At 40.2% G+C, this 22,274-nt stretch overlaps 1 long non-coding RNA gene across 1 annotated transcript; it reads left to right on the top strand.

The window, feature by feature from the left end:
- The first annotated feature begins 1,236 nt into the window (after window positions 1-1,236).
- Window positions 1,237-21,317, top strand: LOC146439479 (uncharacterized). Its single transcript, XR_014851259.1, has 3 exons — window positions 1,237-1,526; window positions 17,472-17,540; window positions 19,094-21,317. It is a non-coding gene; the product is annotated as an uncharacterized LOC146439479 (long non-coding RNA).
- Window positions 21,318-22,274: the final 957 nt, after the last annotated feature.

The following is a 22,274-nucleotide window of genomic DNA, read 5'->3' on the forward strand; positions in this document are numbered from 1 at the left end:
TTATATGGAGTGGACTTGTTTTTAAATGGTACTTCTGTTTCTTAATTGTCTGAAGACATGCATAGTATTTCATGATGTAAACAGAAATGCTGTAATTGGCTGTTGCCCTATCCAGTTGCTTACCCACTGGGATATTCTGGATAGGACCAACTGCAAGGTGAACAAATTGCTCTAAAAGACTCTCAAGAATGGAAACACACATATGTTTGTATTTGATTTCTGCCCTAATATTTAGTGACGACTCTATAATTTAAATAAAAGGGCTCATTTTTCCCCAATTTAATCTCCTTTAAACAGTGTGGGAGTTATAAACATTATAATAATGTTACCACTTTCATATTTAAAAATATGCCCTCTAAGCATTTACATTCAAGATTTGTTTTTCTTCAGATGTGTAAATAATGCATAGCAATTTGCATCTCATGCATAAATCTTTCTCCTGTTGAATGCAAATTAAAAAAAGTAAAAATAATCTGGCCCCCAACCCCTTTCATTTGCTTCTTTTCCCACCTACTCATATTTAGAGCAAGTTAGCTGGCTAATTCTTCCAATGAGAATTTTAAGAGTTTATGTGTGTTTAAAAAATTATCTGACTGAAGTTTTCTTCCACTGAGTAAAAAGAAGCCTAGAGCTGATTAATAGTGTTTCCTTTTCCAGTCCTAATGAATGTTTTTCGGGTTTTATGCATCCCAGATGAATCTATTTTAAATGGTGTGTGTCTGTTTGCGTGCATGAATGTTGCTCTTTCTTGGGATTTATCCCAAATGAGTTTAGCTTCTCTGTACCTTGTAGGACAATATTGATGCTGGCTTAATCAATTTCAATTTGCTGTTAAACCAGAAACGAAGCATTTATCAGGATGAGCCAGGATGGGCTGAATGGACTTTTCGTGTTCCTGAGGGCTCTTTGTGAAATCCACTCCATGAAGTTTCTGGAGCTCAGAATTTACAAGAAACTCTTCTCTGACTTGCACTTACCACCTAGTCTGGATACACCCTCAGAGTGGTTTTACTCTACACGTTTCCTGCACTGGCAGTATGTGTGCCTACTGACGAGTATCATGGCTCTCAACCCACTAAAAATAACTTCTCTAGAGAGTCTTGCTGCCTTCGTAAAAATGCGACCAAAATATCTCATTGAATCATCTTCCTCAGCTCAGACGGGCTCTGCTATTTATGACTGTGGAGTCACTTCTGCCTCCCCGGCTGCTTCACACCGAGAGCGGAGCCAGCCCCGGCAGACGTGAGGCAGTGCCAGCAGCAGCAGCAGGAGCTCTCTGGTGGGTGAAAGCCTTCTGCTCGCACAGCAAGTCCTGGCCCCGAGCTGCTGGAGATCTGGGGTGTTGCAAACTCCCCGGCTCCTGGAGGCAGGTGCTGCTGTAGTGATCAGCTCTGAACGCCGTGGCAAGCAGTGGGTGAGCATTTCTTCTGCTGCTGCCTGATCACAGCGATGCTAATTTTAAAGTGGTGAGGAAGCACAGGGAGGTGATAGCAGGATGGTCCCAGCTGTTCATCCCAAGGACATGAGTGGCGCTTTTATCTGAGAGATTTCACTGCACAGAATGGGAGAGTGGGGAGAAAAGAGGAAAACCTTCCCTCGATTCCTGTTTCACTTTGGAAAAGTGTTTTCAAAGACTCATCCTCTCTTCCCCTCCTGCAGGTTATATTTAGTTTTAAGCTCTCCTTGCTGCTGTACTGATAGCTCCTTACCATTTCCACTGCAATTAATTAGAGCAGGGTTGATTATGTTTTTGTCTCTGATTGTGTAAATCAGGACATTTCTGTCTAAAATGAGGAGACCTTTGCTGCCGGGATACCCTGCTTTCCATCCCATGCCATCCCATCCCTCCAGCATGGCCAGGTAGCCAGGCATTCCTGGATTCACCTGGCAGATGTTGCTCCTGTGTTGAAATCATGCCAAGGAGGACTGAGGCGAAGGACTAAGCAAGCATCAGGGCTTTGGTGAGAGGAGATGTGAGATGGATGAAGTCACCATTTTAGAGGGCCTGTTAACCCACTTTCATGCTTTGGTGCAAGGGGGAGATGAGAGGGGCTAGAGAGCTCTGACCCACTTGCTCTGCAGCAGAGCCAAGCTTATCACTTCAAGTACAGCTCTTCAAAATCTGCTTGAATAGGGTAGCCCTCATGCAATATGAACAGAGAAGAAAAAGTGGGTTTGGATAGAAAAAAAATCATAGAAAAGAAATGAGTCCAAAGCAACTCAAGGTTCCAGTAGTCTCTTCTAACAGCCCACAGTCTGCTTCCATCCCTGTTTCACACAAAACACCATAAGGGCATTGGCCCTCACCGTGGGTGTGTCTGGGTCACCTTGAGGCAGCCAGGCTCTCACTGTAGATCACTGGTTGCATTGGGGCAGTGTGAGTACAGGAAAAGCAGTGAGGATGTGTGACACCTTCTGTGTGTTTGGAGAGGTTAATTGAAAGAACAAACTGTAATTGTAGGAGTCCTCAGCACTACAGATATTAGTGGCTTTTCTGGCCATTCAGCATTAGCTCTTTTCCTTGCTATCTCACAGCCCATGAGCCTGGCTAGAAGATATCTTCTGTTTTAGAGTAAGGTGTGCCTGCAAATCAACAAGCTCTTAAAAAATACGTATTTAAGCTCAGCACTCCTGTGGGAGTGAGTGCTTCACAGGTTTGTAGTCTCAGGTGCACAAGGGTTAAAATTATTTGTGGAAAAACTTAAGATGCACAGCTGAGCAGGCAGCAGGACCGAGGAGTTGCAGTCCCTAACAGGCCACCCCAAACATTTGTCCCTAATATCTTCTTTTCAGTAAGTAGCAAATCATAATTCGTAACATCACTTCTTAGGAAAGCAACTGCAGTGTTGCTCTCCAAGCCAACCCAGGTCAGAAATCTTCTGTTACACTAGCTAAAATTGCAGAAAATATTTCTGAAGGACAGGCACACTGTGCATCTTCTTCCATGTGCCTAAACACTATGTGTTTCTGTTCTGGTTTTAAACAGGACTGATGAATTGCAACTCCTATTCAGCTTGCAGGGAGTTACATTTGATTTTGCTGTATCTGTGGTTAGCAGATCACATTCTTAATGCACCCTTACTTGTCAAACAACAGCTCTGTAGGCAGAGATCAAAGGAGCTGAGAGAGCACGTTTCCTTCACTCTTATAGAAGAAGATGAGAGGTAACATGATCTTGACCTCTGAAAGTCAGGGACAGCTCTGAGGGTGGGTGACTTCAGCCAGGACTTCTGCTGATCATGTAACAACAACAAATATTGGAGCCATTAACACAGACATGGATTAACTCTTTTGAGAGAGTTGTATTTTTGGGGGTCCTAACTCCTGGATAAATGTATCCTGTATTGTTTGTAATTTTAATTATTTTTTACTATATGAATATATATATACATAAGAAAAAAGCGAGCTGATTCTTAGTAGATTGTGTTGCTATATTTTTGGGTGGAGAAGAAACAACTCCTTGAGTGAATTACGTCTTCAGATGAGGTCACAGAGACTGTCTCTGCAGGGTTTTATTGCTCCCTAAGTAATGTACCGTCTGCCCTTTCGCAGGAAGGTTTTATACCATCAACAAACAGCAGGGGAGTGAAAAATATCATCTGTAGGATGAAGTAAATTCACACAAGTAAATGTAGCTATAAATTATAAGTAAGCTAGTACATTTACAGATGTTTGTTCTGATCCAGATGCAGCTACTGTACCTCCAAGGTCCCACAGATGCAGTGCAGAAGCTGCTTTGCCATGTTGCATGGAAAATTGATGAAGTCGCATGGTGCTGTTGTTGCCATCTTTCTTTTTCCCCAGCTGCTAAATTACATTAAAAAGCACTAAATAGGCATTCAATATTTTCCTTATATAAATTTATTGTGTAGCAATTATTAGTTAATCCTGGTGAGGGTATGTGACTGTAAATGGGAGGTGTCAATCAATGTAATTAGAAAAGTTGTGCCTGAAAAACAACCTCTGCATTACAATATTGCCCCACCATAAACACCCTACCTCATGGTGTGTCCCTTCTTAGTTACACAGTGTAATTCCTGTGTTGATTCAGGCTTGAATTACACTGTAAATCTTGTTTGTGAATTTATAGACTGTCCCTTTGAAGGCAGAATTGTGCCAGCCTGTTTATTTAAAGTCCTTTCTTCACTGCATCAGCATGCTTTGGAGATGTAATATCTTATCCGCAAAATCCCTGAGTGACAGCAGCTCTGCAAGCTCATGATACATATAATACATTACATATTATCAATAAAATGTTGCAAGACATGTCATAGATCTTATTAACATAACTTTAAATTATGGGTACAAGTTTGACCTATCTATTGATGGATTAGAAGCAAATCTTAGATTGCTAAACAGAATTAAAAGGCTCAGGGCATCATTAAACAAACTGTTTCAAGTAAAATGTCTGCATTTCCCCATAAAAAGTCAAAACATACCTGAAAAACTAACTGTCCCCAAGGCAAGTTATAAAGTTTAAAGAAATCCAAAAATAGTTTTCAAGTATTTTTTTAAATTACTTTTGCCATTGCCCTCATATTAATTATGATCCAAATTTCTCCCAGAAACGTTGGCTGCCCTAAAACATTTTGATCTGTGTGTCTCCTTATCCCCCAGAGCAAACCAGGAAAAATAAGCTCTGAACTTCCAGGAGATCTAGACAACATCCAAACCTTTGATACCAGTGACACATAGATTGCCTGCCTGTTGTGTCCCATTTCTGAGTTGAGATTCACTATGTCAGGACTAGAGAGAGCAGTGACAATGAGGCTCCAAATGCTGATTTACAAGTGGTTCCTCAGACACGCAGGAGTCTATGCTGGCAGATCCAGCTGAAAACTTTGGACATTAGGTCACAAATGACTCTTCTACAAATTATCTGAGACATTTCTAGGGTTTGTTGGTTTGTTCATGGTTAGGTAGCTTGACTCATTTTAATTTATGGAGTGGCTTTTGGCATTTTAACTGTGGATTCTTCACCACATCTTTTTGTGTTCTCTTTGTGTCAGCACTTTGGCAACAGGGGAAAATTTAAGGCAAGTCATTTAATGACGTGCCTGAAGTTATGTAAAAGAACCAGCATAGGGCGGTAAACAGCTCAAAGATGTCCTGTTTCCTAGCCCTACACCTATATCCTGGAAATATTCCTTTTTTTCCCAGTGTCATTAGGATTGGCCCTCTACAGGAAGATAAATAAGGCTTCTTTCTTCCATACTTGAATTATTTAAAACATTAAATTTTATTTTTAGGATGTGAACTCCTGTGTTGGAGGGGTAGTGGTCTGTGCTTAGTCTAGTAAAGATGTGAGCTGGAAGGCAAGAAGCCCAGAAATTACTGCCTTTTTTCATAATTTCTATAATATAATTTCTGGATCAAGTACAAAACCATGACTGAGAGAGAGAGAGAGAGCTTTTCCATTGACTTGAGAGGGAATGGATAGAGACATTTAAAAGAAATGTGTCCAGCTGATGAGTAAGCTGGCATGCACCACTGAGTCGTTAGTAATGTTTATTCTATTAGAGTGGACAGTCTTTTGCTGTTGATAAAAAATCTCACTCAGTCCATTACACATTAAATTAGAACATACACATGCTCCATAATCACAACTCTCTCTGCCTGAGCACTGATCAGTAATAGTGACCTTTCAGGTAGGGGGTGGAAGGTGATAGCCTAAACACTTTTATGTTAATTATTACTCGTCTGTGATCAGGAAAATCCTAATATTTTAACAACTTTGCTGCACCTGAGCTCCATTGAGACCTGACAGTGGCAACAACAAAAGAACATATATATTTGGACAACTGTGCTATAAGTAATTCTGCTGCTTTGTGTTTGCTTTGATTTAGTTGGGGTTTTTTTTGTCTGTTTGGTTGATTGGTTGGTTGTAATCTCTCCTAGAGTGATAGAAAAATCTTTATTTGACAAGTTAAAAAAAGTTAGTTTTCACTCCTATTTATTCAGTCTCATATACTGAATAAATAAAGGCACAAATAAGAGCGGCTTGAGCTCTGCATTGGACTTCCCTGACTCTTTCTGTTAACCTTAAAGTTCACTGTGCTGAAAACTAATAGCATCTAGTTGTCAAGAAGCCAGAATAATGACATTTTGTGCCATTATTCTAATGCATTTTTCACTGTGCATTTTCTTTAATTATTTCCATGAGTAATATCATTATGCATTCATGCCAATACAATTCTGATAATTAATTTACATGATGGCAATTTCTTAATGATTTTGATGTCAAAGCTAATAGCAACATCTGATAGTTGATCTGTTTGAGCTGACATAAATTTAACTTTTAAGGCATTGATGACAAAACCAACAGCAGCATCAAATTACAGTGCAGAGAAATAAACATCCACAGGGTAAAATCTTCAGTAGAAAAGTCTTGATCCTTACTCGAGGTTTATCATTTCAAAATGTAACCAAGCCCCCTAGACACAATGCACATCAGATTTTTACCTCATCTTGCTTTATTTATTTATGCCATTAATGGTATTGATTTCTGATATCTAAGAGATCAAATTATATGCTATCATGTAAAAGATGTACTCTTGCCTCCAGCTTGGTGCATATATTCCACAGGTTAAAATGAAAAAAAAAAAAGCATTAATTAAGATTTTATCTTTCTAGTTCTCTAAGCATGAAGTCTGCACTGTAGGGGTGTGTGTGGGGGAATTTAGGACTGGTGTCTGAACCCAAATTTGTATCTTGGTTTGTGATTTCAGTTTGCACCATGTGGTAATAAAATCAGCAAAATAGACTTTATGTGGAGGCAAATATTGTTAATATCAATAAAACATGAAACAGCAATGCAAAATAATATTTTAGATCAATATTTTTAGTACATTTTTGCTGTATGGAAGTGATGCATAAAGAGATAATTAAATGTGTAACTGTATACATGTATCTGTCTTTTTTATATTGACTCATGTAACTATTACAAGACAATTAACATCAAATAAACCCACATTCTTCAAGTCTTCGTCCAGCAGATTTGAAGATCTCTTTACAAGTCTATAGGTATTTTTATTCACCAGTTAAATATTTTAGTACATCTTAGTATTGAAAAAATGTACGTGGAACAAATTATGATAGCCATAAAATGGTGACGGTTGTTTTCCCTTTATTTTTTTAATCAAAAGCAAAGCCTCATTCCATGACATAGCCACTAACATAATATTTATTTCCTCCTGCTTCAGCCTGTTAAATGTATAGATGAAATGTTAAAAACCATTAGAAATAAAATTGATCCTGCCATATATCTCAGCTTTTTCCCGAACAGGCTTTTCATCAATGATATCCACCAAGGGAGTGCACACTCCATTTTATACTGCGAGGAGATAATTATACAGCGTCAATTAGACCTTTCATTGCTGGACTATAAAGGGCTGCTAGTGCAGACCCAGATCGTTTGCCTCTAAAATGCACTACCTTTCCTTCTTCAGACTCCACAAGCAAGATGTCTGTCCCTACCTGCTGAACAAGAAGCTATGCCTGATTGCTTTTAGCAAGTATTTAACTTATCTTCACAAACATGAGGACACATACTTGCTTGAAGCCAGCTCTCCAAGATTCAGGAGCATCAGTATCCATTTTCTATGTCCATCCTGTGTAGATGAACATTGCTCCACCCAAAGTTTGAGGAATGATTTTTAGTTCCACTAATGATAGTGAAGGTGCAAACAACAGCAACAGTTTAATTCCTCACATATATTTCTGGGAGCTGTACTTTGGAAGAAGCCTGTGGGAAGAGAGGGACTTTGTGTGCTCAGAATTTCTAACTTTCCATGAGTGCAAGTGTCCAACTACACACCAGCAAATTCTTGTAAATGTAGTGCTCTGGTGGAGTGCAGAAGAACATGGATGGGAGGAAATGTCCGAGAGCGCTTGAGTTTCAACCAACCTTTGTTAGGACACACACATCTTCCACACATTAGACATAAGCTGAGTCTACCTTAGCATTTTTCTCTTAAAAGAGCATTGATTTGAGGCAGATACTAGTCATACAAGTGATACAGTGAGAGAAGACTGGAAAAGAGTCTGATACATGGAATCAGAATTTTTTTGTTATTCAGGTTTTGTCAAATGCATATCCTGCTCACACATTTGTCTTTGATGAAGATCTGGAATGCTTTACTCTAACAGAACAATTTAATTTCAGAGCCCTTTTTGGCAGTGGAGAAAAGAAAAGGGAGATTCTTGTAACATTGCCCTATAATAATTAAATTTTGTTTTAATAGTAATTTTTTTAAATAATAACATTTCATATTATGAGACTGAGAAAGCAGTGGAATACTGACTGACAGTCGTTTTCCTCGGTCTGCAGAAGGTACAGGCTTTAGCTGCTCAAGTTGCCTTTGGAAATATGTTAGTTAAGAATACATCTTGGTTTTAAGAATAGTTGTTCAATGAGAAAGAGCAGTGTAAATGTTATCTTTATTCCAGGTGAGTAGAAAATATCTTAAAAGCATTTCTGAGGAGTGTTAGCTTTGTGGGTTGATTGTTGGGAAGTGTAAGAAACAAGACTGTGATTGTGGTTTGCACACTGAGAGATCTCCCCCACAACCCAAATGGCTTCCTTGTGTGTGGCATTTCAGAAAACCGTTTTTTCTGCCTCCAAACATGTGGAATCCTGTGCAGAAAATATATTTTTTTTGTGCAGGGCTTGTCATGAGTTGGACACAACCTGTTTGGAATGCAATGTAGGAGTTTGAAAAGGAGGTTTTAAAAATTCAGAGCTGCCTGAGGACTGGGAGCATTACTAATGAAAATGTGTTTGAGTTTAATGTTGAAACTAAATGTCCCATAGAACAGAATGAAATTAACTGCTTCCCTCCCCAAAATTCATACTAAGTTTCCATAGCCTTGAATCTGGCCCAGATAACTTAGGCTCTGAGTCAAAAACTGCTCCCTATGCCTCACATAAACACCCACACCCAGGCATCTTGTACTATCTTCCATTTCTTCAGTCTGCCAATTATTTGACACACCCCGTTATTGTGGGCTATCTTAAATTAGCTGCACAGTGACTCAAACATTTATTAACTGCTCAGGAGCCAGGAGTTTAGCATGTTAAGAAGCTCCTGGCCTTGAAATGTCTCAACAGGAGTTGTTTAGGACACTGATGATGGTGGTCTTGAATCATGGCAGAAGCAGCAGGGGTACCACACAGGAACAGGGCTGTGTCTCCCAAAGCAGGGGACATTCCAGTCATCCCTGCCACCACAGAGCTATGGAGTGCTCAACAGTAGGTGGGATGCATCTTGTAGCAGCATCCCTTTGAGTCATGAAGCCTGAATGGGATGGCAGTAACAATCCCACTACTCACTTTCTTCCATCAGGTGTGAGCACAGGGCTGTGACTGTGGATATGGTTTAACTGCCTCGGTCCTTAGTACAGAAGCAGACAGAAGAGGTCCTTTCTGCAGGAATTATAATTAGTCAGAATGCAGCCTAGCTACGAAGTACAATGCTCATTGTTTCTCTCCTTAACAGCTAGCTCAGGCTGGTTATTAACACAAAAAAAAGATTTCACTTTGAAAGTAATTTTGTTCCCTCCATCCTCCACTGTGACATTTCCCTTGCAAAAACCATGCTGAGTCACATTATACTGTGGCTAAGGTTGTGGGGCCTCTTTAAGGTGCCATTTGGCACACTGGTCCAGAAGTCTCAGACTGGACTAAGACCAGAAAAGCAAGTGGTGGAGGTAGCTCCTCATTTCTCATGGCACAGACTGCTATACAGTGAGCTGGGAGAAACTTTTGCGGGAGAAGCTCCCCAGCATGTTACATTGCAGCTTTTTAACAAGAGGAAAATTATAACCTCTGTTACTTGTTGCACTGCGATTGATTGGAGTGAGTCCTGTAACTATTTGGATGCCTTAAGTCTGCAGACCATAAAGAGCTTTCACTGTAACTGGACAGTCACTAATGTCCTTTTACTGCACTGTCTTTGTCATCCAAAGCTTCCAGTCACACAGTTTACTGACTAATTGTACCAAGCAATGTGTTTTTGATACAATGGGTATTTACAATCCGTATTAGTTATATATAAAGCCTTAAAAAATATTCTATGCCTGATTAGTAAATCACATGATTTTACAAGAGATTGTGTATATTTTTACATCCACTTTAGACTTACATAGAGCATTTCCAATTGTTTACACATGTTAGAATCTCTTGCATTTAAATAGCTCATTATGCAAATATTTACAAAATACATGGATATTTATTTTTACTGTACCCTCTATTCAATCACTCAGCTAAGATTTAATGTCTATACATTGTCTGCAGAGTCACATGTGCAGTAATGTATTATGAATAATTATGTACTATATACAATTATACAACAAAAATAACAGATTCAAAAAATATTAGCATTGCAAAGGCAAGCCCCCAAATTTATGGAGCATCAGAGGTAAGGTGCAATCCTATTTCAAGCCTCAATTATGCACATGTGCCTTACACCATGGCCTTCACTAGCCATGCTCCAGTTGTCCCCCAGCTGCCTTCAGCTGCGATGGGTGCATGTGTCCCACACTGTCACAGGCCAAGGCTCTGACCAAGGCTCCAGCCAAGCCTTGGGATCAGACCAAGGCAAATTTATAATGTTTCCCAGGCAAGGACTTTTTCCTCGATTTGGTCACCTAAGCAACTGACCTGGCTCAGTGAGCATGTTTCTGATTTTCCCACTCAAACAGCAAGAGCTTGCAGCAAGAGAACGCCCTGCACTAATTCACTTCTCAGGCTGGAGCCATACACCAAGCAGGACTAATTTTGCATTTGAGACATTTGAAAGAGCGCTGTGTTCTCATATAATCAAAGACTGAGCCTGAAGTACACTGTGTTGAAAGGTTTTCCTGACCAGAATATCTTCCACCAGGAAATGCTGCTTTGTCGGAATTGAAATGCTTTATAGGAACATTTTGTTTGGGGTGATGTTTTTGACAGAAAAAAATGTAAGCAATTCAAAATCTCAAGAAACTTTTTCTCACTGCTGGTTGTTTCAGTGTAGGCCTGATTTCATTTCTTTTAGTTTCGAGCATATATTATTTTTATTTACTATTCATGAGTTAAATATTATCAAATCACCTGCACAATATCCTTGAAACATTTCAGTCCTGTTAATTCTGACATTGACCAACTTGATTATTAGAAGGCTTCAATAAGCTTGGGTTTTAACAATTATGTCTTTACTGGCCCTTGTGCATGCACAGAGCTTTTTAATATTTTAAGAAAACAAGCAAATTCCAGAAATTTAATTTCAACAGAATTTATAACTGCTGTGAGGATGACAGACAACCTAAAAAAAAACCCAAAAAAACCCAATCTGTTTAGATGGATAAAGTTTTCCCAAGTTATAAGCAGCCAAAGTAAAACTAAACATTATTGAGTGATCTCAATAATAGATGGCAACCTTTGTTCCATCTATTACACAGCAAACAATTTGTCCTTGGAAGTCACTCTGAAAACAGTAACTGTTTTTAATTTTTTAAATAATACCATTTATAGAGAACTTTTAGCACAAAGAGAAGACATTTGAAGCCAGTTTTTTTAGTGTTAGCTGAATCAGTGATGAATATGATGTATACAATTGCCTACAGTTAAAACTTCCTAAAGCTAATTTATAGCAACATGAGCCCTGCATATTGATAATGTCCTTATAAAAAACAGACTAAATAGAAGTTCTCTAAAACTGAGGACAAGTCGGACTCCAGTAATCTTTTATTTCCAGTTCACAAAACATTTTATAGCTTCCTAGGTGTTTACTTTTATTGTCATGAGTCTCAGCACATTGTGATTATGGAAAAAGGTAAAGCAAAACAGTGATGAAGGAGACTCTCACATAGAAAAGTAACAGGAAATATTTGGAGTTTTATTAAAAAGCAATGCTTTCATAGAATTTCCTACTAAATAAACAATGTTTGGCTCATCTCTGACATAACAGGCTGGGATTCTTCAATTCATTACTCAGTTGCTCTCTACAGAGACATTTGGAAATAGGAGTGCTCCGAGCAGGCATGCTCAGAAGTGTAATGTGGGTAGTAAGAAATCCACCTCCATACAGAACACTGCAACAAGGACTTGTTTGGCTGTAGGCCTGACTGCTTTTTCTGTGAAACATTAATTGGTTGGGTAAAAGAGATCACTCTGGTTTTCCACAGGCACTTGGACTGAGGTGGCCACAACCTCTTCCAAGATTCTTTACATTTAATTTTCTACTAGCCACTTCTTAGGCACATTAATAAACAAATCAGCTTCTGATCTTTGAGGGAGTGAGATTTTTGAACAATGTTCCTACAGGCATATCGAGGGGCAAGAAAGCCGAGAGGGATTATGGAGTGGATCTCAGTGTGTTTATGAAAGGGATAATAGACCAAGTTTTCCTGCAGGAGGAGCCAGCTGTGGTTGGTGGCTCAGGAGTTTCTTTTGTTTGCTGAAACAGACTTGTCCAAACTCAAAAGGATTAATGTCTTCTCAAAAGTTTCAGCACCTTTCTGGAGGCCAGAAAAAGCTATCTGAGGCATGGGTTCCTGCTGCTAAAATGCAGGGCCAGAGCACAGACCTACCAGTCTTCACTGAAATGTCACTGGGGTCCTGCCTCTTTTGCCAGTTTCCTTCTTCCACTAGTCCCACCTCAGTCTCACAGAGGGGTCTTGGGAGAACCAAAAAATGTGCACATCACCTTTTATCATCTAAAACAACTGGGGGAACATTCCAGAAACCACTCTGATGGAGGCAATGATGCTTGACTGAAATATGGTAGATGTGCCAATCATTACTGCAGTAAGGCTGCAGCATGGAGTCCAGTGCTTGGAAGGCATCAACCCAAGCAGGTCTACAGTCTCAGCTTGCTCTGCTCTAAACTTAAGACTCTCATTCTGTACTCCCAACGGCCTCTTCCATCATTGGATATATTGTCCATCACACCAGCTCTGTTTCAGGTGGAAAGCAGAATGCCTTTAAAAAGAAAGAGAAAAGGAAGGCTGGACACACCTGTGCATTTCACATGTGACTTTCACCCACCTCCTGCCATAGAGCTACAAAAATGTTGAGTTTATTTATATATAAATAAATACATTTTTTCATCACTGCAACTTGTAAATAGGAAATGAAGTCACAATCCTCAAAATTATAATGGCAGGCACACAAAGACACAGTTGCTGGCACGGAATTCAATTAGCAGATAGCAATCACCCTTGGGTGACTGTGTGAGGTGGAAATATACAGGCATGCTAATAAGTAATATCTTAAAGCCAAGGCGTTTATCAGCCAGCAGCCAGACATGGGCATAAGTGTGGGCAGACAGCACTGCTCTGGGATATTTAATAAAACCTGCTCTCCTCACTTGAGGATTTGTGTTTAATCATTTGGTAACATTTTAGAAACATCTAGCCTGGGAAGCTTCTCAAATGGAACTGCTTAGGTCAGAAAACGTAGAGAGTTATTTACTGATACTAAAATAGCCAAAGGAACAGAGTGGATTCTAGGTAATATTAACAGAACTCTTTGTTGCCATCTTTTTGACCTTTTGAGTTTCTGGGGTATGCCTGCTACGTGAATCACAGCCTTATCTGGGGAAACATGCAGGAGGCGTTCATTAATACTGGGAAAGCAAATGATTGAACTGCTGTTTGAAATAAAATTTTAACTCTTTTTTGCTTGGTTGAAAGCCTAAAGCTAAAATAGTTTTCTTCAATTTGCATTGCATTTTGGCCTTTCAAAGGCTTCAGGCAGGCCAGGGTTTGTCATGTGCTGAAAGATGTTCAATTTAAACTTTCTCATCAGAGCTCTCTTTGTTCTACGGCAGTCAGGTGAACTCACAGGACTGTTTTTCATGGCTAAATACCTCTGCTTGGAGAAAACGCATATCCAGCAGCAAAGTCATGAGTTTCTTTAAAGGAAGGTAGTTCAGCTTAGGGAGATGTTTGTCAGGAGAGTCATACAGAAGAAATGTAAGGGATGGTGTTAGTACATTCTTGGGTAACTCTCCAGGGTTAAAGGATTCATAAAATGAAAGTGGTTTGGAGCAGGACACAGGAGGCCAGCCAGCCTAGTCATAGGACATGCAGGAAGCAGCACATGTCAGCCATTATTGAGGAAGGCTGGAGGCTGTTGGCTGTGAAGCAGACGGTGTTTCTGGTAGATGCCCTCACTACTTTTGGTTTTCCCTCTGCTCTGGGTATGCAGTCATATCTTTTGTGGTCATTGGCTCTTCAACTGGGCTAGTGCCAGTGGAAAGTCCGCAGTGCCTTCACTCCTTCCCTGAGAGCGGGGAGCATCCCTCTGAGCACACTGCCTCAGCAGACCACACTGTCCCTCTCACAGCTGTGGCTGCCTGATTTGCTTTCTTTGGAACATTTCTGATGCCCATGCAGGCTCTGGTGGCCACCAATAGTTGCACAGCAGCTGAATCAGTGGGTGATTGTCCAATTTGCAGAGTCTCAGTTGTTTTGCTTTGTCAGAGGAACCATCAATAGGTGAGCTTAAACAAATGTTAAAGATGAGCAGTGACATTCTGCAAACACCCTCTAACAGGTGCTCTCAGTACCTGTTTCCTTTTCCCCTGGGGATTCACCTGACCTACAGATCAGTGGCCAGAACCTCTGCCAGCCATTTTCCACACTGCTGGCATGCAACCCAGCCTGGGCTCTGCTCAGGAAGCTGTAAAGTGGCTCTGAATAGCTGCTGTGAAGCTGTGCTGCTCCTGTGCTGCTCCTGCCACAAAGAGTTTTCAGTGCCCGCCTCACTAATGGATGGGTTTCTCCTATACAGAGTGCCAAACAATGCAGTGATACATTCAGGTTTTATTAATGTGAGTTTAGCATGGCCACATTATTCATAATGCAAACAGCATAAGAGAACTGCACTGTTCATCCCAAATGTGCGACCATAAATCCTGTGAACCACGCAGCACCGTCGAATTGGTGTGTTTTCACCACTTATTTAGCAGGAAAGCTATTTGTATTCCCTCTGTATGTAAACCCAAGCTGTCTTAATATTGCAAGCCCAAACTGTGTTGGAGGAGGTAATAGCAACAAAAAAATAGCAACCAGTACATTTTAGAAAACTCAGCCGTAACTCTATGATAGCTGCCAAATGAGAGGGGAGCAGGTCCTGTGGATGGGATCTCTGCTGAGGGGGCTCAGCCCTTGCCCAGCTCCAGGCCATGACAGTGGAGTGCTGCATTTGCTTCAGGACTGAACGTGGATCTCCTCTGCTGAGGAGTGTGTGTGTATGTGTCTGTGTTTGTACACGACAGGGGGAGATTTTGTGCTGCTGCTTGCTTGGTTTGCTGTCACAGAGAGCAGCTGCAGCCATGGGGTGTGTGAAGCAGGCCCAGTGGAGGTAAATTAATGGCCTGAGTGTAGGTAAGCTGGTCAAGAATTCAAGACAATTGTAATTTACTGTGATAAGGACACATCACCTGCCTAACATAAATCAGGCTTTTAGGTATCAGGAAGGAGTATGCTGATTTGCTGCTATGCTTTCCTTGGGAGCAGTCCCAGAGGGAGTCAGCCTGAGCTGAAGATGGGAGCAAGCAATGGCTTGGGAGGAGCTAGGCTGAGCCTCCTTTCATTTAGGCACTGTGTGACTGCGAGAGAGATGAAGTTGAAGCTAACTTTTGCATGCATCTGCATCCGACCTAGTGACCCAGAAATGAAGGGCTACAGGAGTTATTACCAGCCTTTTCAGCTACCAGTTCTTGCAGAAGTCCTGTCACCCTGCTTCCATCAACCTTTGCCAGGCCTGGAAGCTGGGCAGTGTCAGTCCCCCATCACCTGTGGCCTTAGCATTGTTTCTTTGACGCTGCACAGTGCTCATTAAGGGAAAGGTTCACTAGAAGATTCGTGCACATTCTAAATGTGAGTGTTATTAGTTGACTCAGACGCGATGGCTCAGAGAAATTACTGAGCGGACTCTTGATAATTTTGCAAGAAATACTGCCAGAGCTAGTGGAGACACCTCCCCTTCTCTCCTCCCCCTTCTCTCCTGCAGCCGCACCCTCTCCTGTATGGCCATTTCGGCAATTCCCTCCGGGCTGAGAGAGGAATCTGATTTCCTAAGCCTTACCTCTGAAACAAGCTCCCTGCACTCCTCCAGCTACTTTTTTCACTGTTGGTATTAGCACTGGAAATGCTGACAGCAGCTGCTAAAGGTTAAATGTGTTGGTAGAAAATCAATAGTGTGGTGCCCCCTTCTCCCTCTTCCCTCAGCTTCTCAGGGGGAAAATGGCCCCTGGATACCTGAAGAATATAAGTTCATATTTATCCATCTCAGAACACATGCATTTATGCAAGAGGCTTAAAGGATATCTTTTATGATCCTGGTACAGCGACACTTTTCTTAATTCAGTGCTTGGAAGAGTGACAGAGGCTTCTGGAAGCATTGGTTATTATGCAGGGCATGGGTTTTAAAACGTTAAGTACCTTGATTGTCTCTCACATAGCTAGTGCTGTCAGCAGTTTGCACAGTGCTTTTATGTGTCTTTTTCCTCTCTGAGACACCTGTGTTAAGTTCAGAACTGATTCTGCTTCTGAAGCAATTTATTAAACATCTTCAGTTCACCACTTCTGTGAAGAGGTCAATTTGTTCTTTCTGCCTAGAGATGCAAAACTCTTGAGCTTCAGCTGGTAGATGCAAGTATTAGGTGAATTTCTTGCTGTTTGACTTAAGCTTTCTTTCAATCTACTCTCTCTAGTGATCCTTTCCTGTAACATAAACATTTATTTTTCATGAAATGTGCAGACATGCTCCTGTACCAGTTTAGGGCAGGTGCAGTTGGGTAGCCTGGCACACACACACTCTACTCTTCACCCTCTTCTGGCAGAGACATTTTCCAGATGACAGAAAACATCTGCTTCTTTCTCTTGTGTTCCTTTGTCATTCTTACAAGGTGCCCATGTGGTGGTGGTGGGTTGGCACACACTCATGTGATGAGGTTCCTGGAGCACAAACAGCCTGAAGCTGCTCCCTAAAGCAGCTCATGCACAGGCTGCTGGATGCATATGAGGAGTCTCTGGCTTTTGATTCTTTCTGAGGTGGCCTCCCTGGAGATTAAAAACAGGACTCTGAGAAGGAGTCCTGCCCCGAAACTCAATTTTGTAATATTTTTTTTCCTCTTCTTATTGCTTGAAGTCTTCAGGGAGGTGCCATCTATAAATCCTCACTCTCACAGGTCCAAATGCCTCTGCTTATTCTTTTTTGTGGGTGGGCTTTTTATTTTTTTTTTATTTGTTTGTTTTTAATCTGGATATTTCTGATATGTAAATTTACTTGGATCACATATGCACATACTAGATACAACAGGTTTAATGTTAAAATAAAAAAATTAAGTGTTATGTACTGGACACAAATTAAACTTTACTTTGCATGTGTCCTACATAAACTTTTTTTCCCCTCTTTTTTTTCCCCACCCGTAATTCTTATCATTGTTCTGAGATCACGTTTGTTTTGCTGTTACAGCTAGGAATATGGCTCATGGTGTTTGGCTAGTCCACCAGTTCTGGAGGGAGCACATGTGCTGAAAGAAAAATCAGTAGGTATTCATAAAGTTATCCCTAGGACCTTGGTCAATCTTTAATGAGTAGACCTGAGAGAGCAGATCCTGAAGTAAATGGGACCATTTCTATTGGAATATCAAATATATTAATTAAACTGTTGTCCAAAGACAAGTATGGACTTAAAAGTTGATATTTTCCCTGAACAATGAATATTTTGGTAAAATTCTGATATTACTAATTTCAGAAGTTACATAATATAATTTTCTGGACTGTATTTTGCATACAATATGGTTTCTTTCAAAGTCTTTTTGTGGGGAGGGGATTCCGTTCTTTTTTCCTATTTTGTTTTTTAATTTTTTTTAAGGCAAAGTCAGACTGTGAATTTAAGAAGCAAAATTGATTACAAAAAATACCTGGAGAGCATAAATCAGTGGGAGCTTCAGAAGTAACAGACTCTCAGAGTTAGTGATAGAGTAGTATTTTCTTTCTTCTCTCCTTCTCTTTCTCTTTTTCTTTCTTTCTTTCTTTCTTTCTTTCTTTCTTTCTTTCTTTCTTTCTTTCTTTCTTTCTTTCTTTCTTTCTTTCTTTCTTTCCTTCCTTCCTTCCTTCCTTCCTTCCTTCCTTCCTTCCTTCCTTCCTTCCTTCCTTCCTTCCTTCTTTCCTTCTTTCTTTCTTTCTCTCTCTCTCTCTCTTTCTTTCTTTCTTTCTTTCTTTCTTTCTTTCTTTCTTTCTTTCTTTCTTTCTTTCTTTCTTCTTTCTTTCTTTCTTTCTTTCTTTCTTTCTTTTCTTCTATCATAGAAAGGGTCTGTAGAAGTATGTGCTTGAACCACTAAAAATGTCCAGTTCTCAAGGATGCTGACCAATTTGTTATTCTTAGTTTTAATTTAAATGAAATATTTTCAGCATGTGGTTCATTTCCAAACAAATCAAAGCAAAAAAATCCTGAACCACAAGTGATGCTGCACATTTCCTGTTGGAAAAGATTTCAGAAGTTCATAAAATGTCTCCAGCCCTTACAATATATCATGTCAAACTAATTTATAGTAGTCAATGAACAGTCAGAAGTGGTGGAGGAGAGAGATGGAAAGCCTATAATATTCTACTTTTTTTCAGATCTGTATATCAGGGGATTTTTTTTTGCCTTTATATACAACTCAGGCATGGCATCTCTTCTTCCTTGCTTCAGGAAAAAAAAGAAAAAGAAAAAAAAAAGAAAGAAGGGAAAAACATCTACATATTTGTATTATATTATGTTCTCCAAGTAGCAAATTCCCTCTGCCAGCTATCTGTGGGTGTGCAGCCCTTCCTCAGGAACATGCTGTATCTTCTGAGTTCCTGTGTTTGTGATATCACAGTGCCTTTGCTCTGCAGAACCATGAATGGGGCCATTATGAGGGGCTGCCAGATAATTAAGATTCTGAGAGGGGTAGGCTGCTAAAAGCATGTTTAGTGAGGAAATTACAAGGCCAATAAAAAAATGTCTTTGCGAGTTCCGATTGTATTCTTTCCTTCTGTGGGTCTAATTTTTCAAGGTCTGGCTGGATCGTGATGAGGTTTTCTTTCATCCCTTTTTTTCTCTCTACAACAGGCACTGAGGCTGGAATCTAAGTCCAAGTTAATGAAGCAGCCTCAAAGTTGAAGAGGAAGAGAATAAACCACAGCTCTGAGGCACAGACCATTGGAGATTCCTCTTTCAAACCCTGCCTTTGCCACTCACTGCAGTTATTTGATTTGGGAACAAGATAAGAATTCACAATATCTGATTTGTAGAAATAACCTGGAGGAAGGAAAAACAGTCACAAATACTAATTTCAGAAATAATTTTCATCTCTCAGTTTCCTAAAAGTCTTTCTCTCCTCTAATAGCATTAAGCAAATACAAAGTACAGATTTTGGGGAAGTTTTGTACCGACTGACAAATGCATCTCCAAATAGCCCACAGTTCAGCACTTCTTTTTCTGTCAATACTCTGTGACCAGGGAAGGTTTGGAGCATAATTCTCTTCAAGTAATTCATCTTCTCCCTTTCTCTCTCTTTCTTTTTTTTTTCCCTAGTAAGAAATAGACCTGGAAATTCATTGCTGATTTCCCAGGAGTGTTATTCATGCCAGTTTATTTATGTATTTATTATTCAAGTGCAAACTATTGCAGTTCCTTGTGGTAAACTGCAAATCAAACTGATAGAGGCAGAGGGCTGGCTGTCACACCAAGTGCTGTGGAGCTGAATGCTGGCGCTGTGGCTGCTATTGCCCCTAGCTGATGAGGTGTGAGGAACAACTCAGCCTCTTTGGTGCTCAGGTCTGGTACAGAACATCCAGCCAGCATCCTTAAATTAGGCAAAGTCTCTGCTGTAAATGCCTACCCATGGCAGGGCAACAACTCTGACTATTGTCTGCCCAGGTGTTGTCTTCTTTTTTCAGTGCTGGTAACATATCGACAGACATTGGTCAGGCTTACTCCTTCACACACTCAAAATTTGGGCGTCACGTTTGGATTAAGCCAGGGTGGTGTATGTGTGTGAGGGCAGGGCCACTGTGCCATTCATCCATTGCATCCCTCTGAGGGCAGTGATACAACCAGCAGTTTTGGTGCATCCCTTGATGGTAACCCTCTACAGCCAAGAAGGAGCAGGAAGCAGCTCCAGATAACCTGAGGAACGCTTGTGGGTGGATATGTGTCCTGCAGATAAACAGGAGACTGCAGTTTCCCAAGCCAGACACAGAGTGGATATTGCTCACAGTGACTGCGGTCACACTCTGTCACTGAAAATGAGGCATCACTCCCCATTCAAAGGTTTAGATGCACATGCTGCCTGTAGCCACACACTCAAAGTTTGGGCTTCAAATTTTGTGTTCGTTACAATTTTTTCTTAGGATTACCTTTCAATCATTTTCCCCAGAATCTTGTTCTGCATGCCTTCACAAGGATTTAATTGTCTTCAGCAGGCCATTTCATAAAACTGCATTTTAGCATGTGAGCATAGTAGTTTATTGTTGTTAAGTGTCAGAACTGCAAGCAAGAGAAATCTATATTAAGGCTGCTAAGAAAGGGGCAATTTCAACTTTGAATGTGGTCAATTGCAAAAAGAAAAGATGTCTCTAATGCAGCACTTGTTTCTAGGCTTCCTTCTTCCCATTCTTGACTTTTTCATGAGCACTTCTCATAATTTATTCACATCCATGTACACTGTCCTTTGTTACTGTGTGAAAAACCTACACAAAGGCAGTTCATTGATTACACAGAGGAAGAAGTGAAATTCCTGTCAAATTCTTAAAGAAATCAAATTAAAAGAGTTGTCATTTTACTTTATTGACTTAGTATTGTTCCTTTTCATAACAAAGGATAAAAATGTGATTTTGAAATGGTTGTGTTCCTTTGCGTGGTATATTGATTTCCATATAGATATGCTGATTTACACTAGCAGAAGTCCTAATTGCTTATTCGAATGCCATCTTGCTATGTCATCTTGGAAGAGACATAATGTTCCTGTATTTTTCATGTGACCTTGTCTTATCTGCAAAGCTCAAATTTCATTGCCACTCTAGGAAAGGTTACTGGTGAGAAATGTTTGAGCCTTAAATGGATTCTTAAATTTGAATAGGACTCATTTTTTATGTGTTCAGAACCAGGCTTAGGTCCAAATACCTCTGAAACTTGAGAAGATTCAAATTTGCATCTAGACTGAATTGTGCAACTTAAGTCTGTTTCAAATACATAGATAATTCTGTGTGCAAAGAGTGTAAATCCACATGTACATGTGTGTGTGCACATATAGGCAAACATATGTGTGTTGATACATAACCACACAAATGTATATACCTCACTTCAGTGTCATACTTGGAAATAATAAGTGACTTATGTATCTTTGACCAGAATTCCATCAGTATTTACTTCCTAAAAGGGAAATCAAATTTTAAAAGTTTTTAAATAATTTCTTGAGTAGCTAAAGAAATCACTGATGGGAAAGAAAAACCAAACTAAAACAAAACAAAGGAATCAACTTCAGTTTTTTGGAAAATTTCTCTCATTGGCCATGAACCAGATTCTAGACATAAACATAAGTAGGGTATTTAAAATGTTTATTAGTTCCTTGTCATTGTTCTATATTGAGTTCAATATAGATTTTGGTTTGAATAGGACCACAATTAGAAGAAAACCCCCTTTATGTGGCTAATGCAATGTAAATAAGTTTTGGAAGTGTGAAGCAGTGATTGGCAGGAGGAGGGAAAGGATTGTGTGGGATGGGTGACAAACCAGGGAATCAAAATGTGGAAATGAAGTAGACATAGAAACATTCTGGTTGTTTTGGAGAAAATCACTGTCTGACTTCTGGTTCTGCAGAAACAAAGACAGGGTGGCCTGGATTTGAATCCTTTTTTTACCAGCAAATCCAGTCTTCAGGATCGTTTGCATAACCCATTCCAGCTTTGGCTCATGTCTGTTCTGAATAAGCAGTTAAGCAGTTTGGGTATTTTTCAGTTCCCTGTGGGCTGGCAGAGAAAAGATATGCAGCACAGAGGACTGAAGGAGATGATTTGTTTAGCTTTTGCTGGCCTGTATGGATGCACATCCCTGAAGGCAGCAGTACTCTCCACTCCCATTCCCAGTACTGACCTGTATGCCAGGCAGAAGGTGCTGGTCTCACAGACAGAAGGTGTTTGGTGCTCAGTGCTCCAAACACCTATTTACAGAGGTTTGACATAACTTAGGAGCATAACAGAGCTGTCTGCTAAAAACTCAGCGTGCTCTGAAGCTGGTGCAGGTTCCTGCT

Source organism: Lichenostomus cassidix, chromosome 3 (assembly GCF_008360975.1).
Source record: "Lichenostomus cassidix isolate B80296 chromosome 3, HeHo_3.0, whole genome shotgun sequence".
Lineage (NCBI taxonomy): Eukaryota > Metazoa > Chordata > Aves > Passeriformes > Meliphagidae > Lichenostomus > Lichenostomus cassidix.